Raw genomic sequence first — 8,672 nt, 5'->3', positions numbered from 1 at the left:
AGCCATCTCAAGTCCTGAGAACATGACTGCGTGCACACCAATTTCAAACGCGGTGTGATCGAGGAGTGGCAAGTGGGACATGGCCTCTCCGTGTTTCTGTACAAAGCGTCTGGCCATCCCGCTGTGAGGCAGGCAAGGAAGGTTTTGGGAAAACCGTTGTTTCCCAAGTAGAAATGTGACCAGCCAGCCTATAGAGTTTGATATTTTTAAGTGTCTTGTCTTTTACAGGAACACAGGAATTTGCTATATGTAGTTGGGAAGTACAAAAAAGAAACAACAGTACATATGAGGAAACTTAAAACATTACTGGCATGATCAAAACATAAAATGCATTTAGCCTAAAAGAAGTGGAGTAAACTTTCTTGATGTCACCAGAGCTGATCATATACTTCAAAAGTGAATTTATTGGAAACACTAGATTAATACTGAATTGCTTAAGTGATTCTGTGTTTTAAGTATTTTTAGATTTAGTTTACCTTTTAAAAATCATTTATAAATCACCAGGCTTAATAGTTTCTGTGGCCGTGAGCTATTCCTGTCTCTCCAGCAGGTGTTTAAGATCATATGACAATGTTTATAGACTTAGCGAATTACACAGTTCTAAAAGGTGCCAGTTATCGGAAAAAGATATGGATTTCTGACAAACACAAGGAACGTATGTATTAAGTCTTCCCTGTCTTCTCCAGTACTGTACTAGGAATCTTTTTTTTTGTTTTGTTTTGAAGAGGTGGTAATATAATGTTTCCATTGTTTTTGATGGGCCATAATAACTCCCAGTAAATATTATTTCTTTTCATAAAACTATTCTTATGCAAGAACATCATATTCATGTACTGCTGGGCTTTCAAAAATGTTGGCAACAATCAAGTAAACACTTGCTTACAGCCATATTTCTTAAAGGAATAGCTTCAGTTCATTCTTTCTGTAGGTCTTGGTAATTCCGAAGGAGACCTCAAGTTAATGAATATACATTCTCCAACTGGTTCTAGTATCAAGGAGTGCCAAAGGCATGATTTCATACACTGGTAGTGCTTTATGTTCAAGTCCCCAAGCACCAATTCTAAAAGAGCCACATTAATTAATGCCCTGTAACGTTGTTGTGAGAATAAATAGCCTACTTTTGAGAGAGAAAAAAAAGGGAAAATTAATATTAATTCATTTTCAATTCTACATACCTACAAAATAAAGGTCAGATGATATAGAGGTCAAATGCCTGATACAGGCAAGATGTTTGGTGAGAGCAGAGTGATGTCTTAAATTTGGATGAAACCTTGTTCTTTTTATTAGCCTTCAAGAACAACAACTTATTTTTTCATTACAGCAAATAATTTGTTGAAATTCTTATATGTACTGTATTTTAGACTCCATATACTTTGTGAGGCCTCTTATTGCCCGTTGCCTGTTAACAGACAGAATACCCTCAAACAGCTCCTGTAATTATTTACAATCTACAACAATTTCTTTTTTTTTTTTTTCCCCTAAATAAAGGCAAATGAACTGCAAAAAGTTTAAGTGTGGCTCTGTGGCTGTGTTCCCAAGGGCCCATTGTCCAAAGGGAGCCTGGAAGATGCTCCATATAACTCACCCAGACACCATGGCCACGTAACGTGGCATTTCTCACAACTATTTCACGAGGAGGTATTTTTGTAGATTGTTTTGTATTGAGGTCAAAAATAGCCAGATCATTCCTCACATGGGGGAGCTAGTCTATGTGATCTTGCTAAGACAGGTGTTGCAAATATGCTTCATCTAGAATCTTAACTCTACATAAAATAAACAAATATGTACATAAGTGAATAAAAACCATACTTCTTGGGTGGTTTTGCAGACGTCATGTGTGAAGTCAGGCAGGCTCTTCAAATGAGATATTTAAAAGCATCTAAAGAATGTAAGAGCTTGAATTTAAGAGGACCAACACTCCCTAAATCACTGTTTCAGCCACTAAAATAAATAGTCTTACTCTGGGCCTTGTATCAGTAGACCGTAATATCTCCATTTAGGTGGCAGTTTAAAAGAAATGAGAAGTGCGCAAACAGCTCCTTGTAGCAGGATGCAGTATTACAAACCCTGCGTTTCGATTTTGCAGTAGCCTCTGTAACTCAGGATAAGTAATTCATAATATGCTATGAATATTAATAAACCGGTGGAACTTGAAATTGTGACTGTGTCTGAAGAAGAAGGAAACACAGCAGCTTTTTAAATTTGGGAGAGAGCAGTTTACCGTGCCCCGGAGCTGCGTCTGTGAAATGGCAGTGCGTGGAAATGACAGAGGGGTTTTCAGCTAAAACTGTAATATTTATAATTATGTCATGATTACAATATGGCAAATCTGTGCAGCTTCTTCTAGTTGTTATAACCCTCGTGAGATGTGCTACAGTAACTTGCAGTCCAGGCACACAGACAGGACAGCTGCGATCCTGTGGGGTGCTGCAGGCGGACTGCCAGCAGGCCTGAGACCGCGCGCGTGCGGGGCGCAGCCACCAAGAGCCCAGGCCCAGAAGCTTCGGCTCTTTGCTGGGACCTGGTGGATCTCTGGTGGCGTTCTTGGGGTTTCGAGCTGGCTCCTAATACCTGCTTGCAAAGGCTAGTGTGATGTGAGAAGGGTACCAGTGAATTTAAAGTAATGGACGACAGATGGATGGCAGTCTGAATGGAACCGCACGGGTGACGGAGGTGCTGTTCGGTAGGAGCACCTTCTGTGAGGAGATCTGTAAGTGCAGTAGGCTCCGTTGCTCTGGCTGAACACCCACCCAGAGGTTTGAAGCTTATCTCTGACAGATAGGTTTCTGAGGGCATCTCGTGCTGTTTGTGACCCCCGGGGGGCACCGCATCCCACTGCTCCCCTGGGGGTGCGGGTGCGGCCGCGCTCCCTCAGCCACCCGAGGGCTCGCCTGCCCAGCCACTGTGCTTCAGGAGCGCCCACACCTGCAAACATTGCTCATTGTCCGTGTCCAGAGCTCTGTCCTCGTGCCAAGGGTTTCATCAGGTGACATTTTGCCAGCTTTTGTGGCATTTAAGGAGATCTCTGGGTCAGCGCTTGTAATAAGGTGCATCTTTAATGAAAGGGCTTGGTAACTGAGGGTACAGGGATCCTGTAAGTAAAGCCGAGAGGGGGATCTGTTTGTCACGGCCTATGATTACTGTCACCAGCTGATTTTTGTAGGATCTGAGCTGAATATTGTAAGCCTCCTGCGGGGGCAGATCCCCCTTCAGTTGCAGTGATGCTCCATCAGGTGCCTAGTGTCACATACTTTGTATGACAAACATTTGATGTGACACTTATGCACGCAGGTTGCTCCAGAGATATTTTTATAGGTCAGACTAAATATCACACATCCAACCCTTCAGTCAGGTAGTGGAGCAGCCTGTGATTGCAGCTAATGGTCTTGGAAGTTGCTATGGCTCCTGGTAAACAGCAGCCCGTGGCTTCTGCTCTCTTCTTCGTCGGAGCGAAGGGGCAGATAGCAGCGGGGATAGCAAGGGAGTTTGAGCCAGCATTAGCTCCGGGTTTTCCTTTGCAATCAGCTAATCTAACTGCTCGTAATTTCCATTTCCTCCTCTCCGATGGAAACTCACCTGGTATCTAGCTATTCCTCATCCCAAAAATTCATCTGTGCCCAGCTTCCGCAGCCATTCAGCACTCATACGTACCTCATGGTGCCCTATAGGCTACCTCACAGGCAGTGCTCCCCGCACTGCTTGTCAACCTGGCCTTTTGGTGAGCGATTGGAAAAGTGTAGTCGCGAAGTCTAGGAGAACATGGACGGGCAGGGCCTCAGAAATACCTTCACGCTCTGAGATTTGGACAATTAGGAAGTGTGTAGCAGTGCTAACTCTTACGTGGACCCCTTGGGTTGGCATGTGTGTCCAGGAGGCCCTGGGAGACCCCGTGGTGCTTCGGCTGCGGTTAGTGCATGCTGGGGCCAGGAACGCAATGACCGTTCAGCCACTTCTCATTCCAGTCCCCATTGGCACCCTGAAGCAAAGAATGTAAAATAATTTGAAAGCTAGCACAGAGAAAATTTTAAAAATATAAAATCTGGCAATAGTATCTTATCATCTCATGAACAAATAAGGGCAGTGATGGTTAATATTTGGAAATGTAGTTGCATAAAACAAATGTGTGATGTTTTTACATTTTATTTTAATCATCTCAAAGATGTATTGTCTTACTGGAGACTCGGAGAAGGGGAAGAGAACATTACAATGTTGAGAGCAAGCAAGCAATCCTCTTTGCTTTGTCTTCCCTCTTCCTCCCACACTTGCAGCTTGCTACGGAGGTAATTCAGCACAGAAATCTCTGATTAGCTCAATTTTCAATTACGCTTTCCCGTCACCTTTAAACAACCGCTGCTTAACCCATGTTACAGAGAATGAGTTGCAGATTCAGAAACAGATATCTACCCAATTATATTCTTTTATGTATTCCAGATAATGCCAAACAGGTTTTGTATTTACTTACGTAGGCTATTCTCAAGCTATGTGTGCTGTGGGTGTTTTTTTATCTACAGTTGACACCGCAGGGACTCTATTGCAATGTGTGTCTGTGAACAACTCTGTCTAAACATCTTAAATGCTTCTAATGTAAATATAGAAAAACTCCACGTAGCAATTATTAAACTAACATAAATGTCTTACTGATTTTACGGCATTCAAGTGGTAGTTTTTTCTCCATTAAGATAAACAATGGAACTAATTGGAACAGCACAAAAAGATCTGTTAAGCAGAGTATCAGGAGTTCTCCCTGCCTGAAGTGATCAGAGGTGGGGCAGGGGTAACACGCTCCTGTGTTCAGAAATGTTGCCGTACATTTGAATTTAGGAAACAAGTGTGATATATGGAGTTTCGGAAGTGTGAAACTTGCAAGAAGATGAAAAGCTATAGAAGGAGAGACTGAATGGAGACTGAAGTCATACTGTGGGAGTATCTTTTTAAAAATGAAATAATGAAGTGAAGAGAGACTATTAGTTTATTTTCTACAGTACAATATAATAATTTATCGTGCAAGGCACTCACCAATGCCTAAGAAAATCTTCCCGACCAAGCTACCAGCAGCTCAAGAGGCAAGGAAATGGCTGGGTAGGGGAGGGGAACAGAAGGAGTTCCCGGGGTGTCTGTTGGGGCAAGGAACAGGATGTAGGGCTGGTTTGAGGGACTGAGAAGAAGAACCTAGCCGGTGTTGATGTCCGATACTTTGCAGGTGATCGGGGTGCTGTACTGTTTCAGTGTGCGCTCTAGAACCAGAGCCGCTGAGATGTGTTTGTTAGGTTTTGCTATGAATGATGTGAATCATAGTAGCTTTCGGTGCTTACGAGTTACAGACCATACCGCAGTGCTTTGCGAACTGAGCCACTGCCAGCACTGTTGTGTTTCTCTGAAAAAGGCCAACTTCACCCAGGATTGTGTAAAAAGGAAAAGGACCCTAAGATCATGGGCTGCCTGTGCCGCTTGCTTACCATGGGTAAGCTCAGCTGAAGTGCAGTACCCGGCTTTGGGCAGCCTGTTTTGAGAGAGTTAGGAACTGTGGCAGAGAAAAGCAAAAGCTGTGTGTGGTGACAACTGTAGCAAATCTCTGACCCTTGAAGAAATGTTGAGAGAGGAGGCATTGCCTGTTCTACAGGATTCTAAAGGAAAGTGTATTAACAGTCTTGAAATACATAGAGACACCACTGCCAAAAGGGTGCGGGTGATCTGCTTTCACATTCGCTTGGGTAGGATGGGAAATGGTAAATCGAATTGCAGGAAGGGAGAGCTGCTGCCGGTGTTACAAGGTTCCAGTCTGTAAGAAGAGGCAAGCACGGAAATGGGTTCAGCGTGCGGAGCACACAGGTTTCATTACTAGGGGCACTCGAGACAGACGTTGCCTGGTGGGGTTGAGGCACGGGCGATGCTGTCTGGGTGTGTGAGAGGAAGGCGCGGCATTTTTTAGGACCCCTGTGTTGTTGCTGGTGGATACAAAAGGGTGGTTCAGTTATTGCTTCGTTAACATCTGGTAACCACCTGCTGCAGGCAAGGTTTAGCTGTTCCGGAGGTTTCCCTCCCTGACCCCAGAGAACAGAATTTTACTCTTCCATGTGAAATCTCCGTGCCTCACAGTTCCCTTCCTAGTACTTGTTTTATGACACAGTAAATGATAAGGTGCACTTGTTAAGCTCCCACGCAGCGTGGCTGCCTCTTGCCTGTGTGTTTCAGCCTGGCATGCTGTGCTGTAACAGGCTTCAGCACGTGCTGGCCGTGATTTTAATTCAGGGACTGGGGCAGTGCAAAGTTCTTTTGTTCCAGTCTCGTGCAACCAGCAGTGATCACCAGCTCATATTTTTTTTCCTGGGGTTCCCGTGATTGTTGCCGTGATTGTCTGGGCATGACTGACACCATTTTTCCCCCCTTGATGAATATCCAGAGAACTGTTTGAAAATTTGCAGTTAATGTGCTGCCCTCGCCCATGTAGCCTGGAGCCACCTTGGTGGCTTCTCACCCGAGCACCCAGAGCCTGCTCGCTGTTCCTGCTGACGCTGGGTGCCTGTGAAGTCTGGGTAAAGGAACACCCTGAACCGCTGGGATGCTTTTAGTTTGACCAACACCACCCTCACGTATGTCTGTCATACCTTTCTGATGCTCTGTAATACCTACGGTTTCTTTTGCACTGTCTGTATGTACTTCTGCAGTCCTCAGACAGCGCTCTGCCTTTCTTCCCTTCTGACATCCCCAAATGTCCTTTGATACCTTCCTGAGCGTGAGCTCTGTGGTTAGCATTGAGTGCTTCAGTCTGCTCTTACTGATTTTTTTCAGATTAGGTGCTTGATAATTTTTTTCCTTAATTTCATTAATTTCCTAATAATCCTTTGTTTTTATATTTTAATTGCCTCTGTGGGACGTACTGCAGTGCATTTATTGGTGCACAGAATGGATGTGGAGTTTACCATTTGTGTTTAATTTCTGTTTTGTCAAACACCGTCTTTTCATCAGGCATTATCAGTTCAAAATGAAGAACCCATCCCCTAGGCGAGAGACTTTTCCTGGGTAGGGAGGGAGGGACTGGGATGGGCATCCTGATGCCCTTGGGTTCTGCTCAGGTGCATCAGGCTTCCTGAATTAATGGTGCCAGACTTACTGTCATCTGGAACTGATGTTAGATTTACCCCAAATTGTTTGAACAAAGCTCAGGAGAGGAGGTGGCTGTCTCCAGACTCACTGTCTATGCCTTTTATGCAGTTCTGACATAATCTATTGGAAACGAGAGGAATTGTTTCAGAACAAGCATCTCTGACAGCTTGGCAGATTGATAGAGAGGTTTTCCAACTTCATCTCTTTTCCTTTTCATAATAATGCCTTCTGACCACTTGCCAATCGCTCAGGTATCGTTGGTGTCACGACATCAGATGCCGAGATAGCAAGTCCCAGAATTAGTACTGCAGGGAGGAGATTATTTAACTTACTGTGCTCTGCCTTTTGGCTATTTATCCTCTTATAAAATTAGGAAGTTTTCTAGTGACATGTGGAAAACATGAAACATGAATTTTATTCAGCCTAGGAAGAACCCCACCAGGGCAGCTAACATGCCACAGGTGCTGAGCTGAGACCTGGGCAAGACGTGTTGTTTAGAATCCTAACCTGCAACGGAGAGTGAGGCAAAATTCTCATCGTCTTTCTTTGGAAAACACCGTGTTCCTACCCCATAGCTTCAAAAATGGACGGTAATAATTCTGTGGTTTAAGAAATCCCATACATTGCCCCGGAAAGTTACCACAGTGCTAATGCAAAAAGAAAACTAATTTTTTTTCTGGTTTACATAAACCAGAGCAACCTGGTCTAGTGGAAGGTGTCCTTGCCCATGGCAAGGGGTTGGGATTATATCATCTTTATAAGGTCCCTTCCAACCCAAACTATTCTGAGATTCTGTGTGACGTAAAGATGACATAATTTAAACAGTGCTTGGGATTGTCTGCTCATCGAGGAACATTCCCAAAAAGAGCAGTGTCCGGTATGGCTTACTTACCAGTCACAAACTGTCACTTAAAATGAAATCAAATGAGGAAATATATCGATAATGACACATTGGAGAATTTTACCAAATCTAGTCATTTTTTAAAGTTTTCTTTTTCTTCATTCAGAAAGGAAAAAAAAAAAAAGATTTCCTAGAGAATGCCCTTTAAATATGAGTGTTTCTATTCAAAAATGAGCAACTTGCTGGGAAGGTTCTTCCTCTCATACCTGTCTATTTATCTTCGGTTCTGATCCTGTGAAAACTGAAACTGAGCTCAAATTCTGGTAACGCTTCCGTGCTGCATAAGTATTATGCACAGAGGTGAAATTTTGTAGATTTACTCCCTTGCTGTTTTTCCGGCTTCCCTGATTAGGTGACTGAGCTGAACATGAATTAGAGGCCCAAACTGTTTGCACTCAGAATAAGGCACAGTGAACTAGATTATTTATGTCATTCTTGCAGCCGTTCCTCTTTCACCATGTGTGCCATTTTCATGTAAGATCTCTGATTTTTTACAAATATCTGTATTCTGTCCCCAGGTCCTGATGCGGAGGCGCACGTGTGCAGGGCAGTGGGGCTGCACCCGACGGGCTGCGGTGCGGAGCGCGCTGGGTGGTGGCACGGGAGCGCCGCTCAGCATCCTGCTGGCGGCCTTGCTGAAGAGACACACAGCAGCATCTTTGTGGGA

This window comes from Anser brachyrhynchus (assembly GCF_964034855.1).
Source record: "Anser brachyrhynchus genome assembly, chromosome: 7".
Lineage (NCBI taxonomy): Eukaryota > Metazoa > Chordata > Aves > Anseriformes > Anatidae > Anser > Anser brachyrhynchus.
This window is presented reverse-complemented; position numbering follows the sequence as displayed.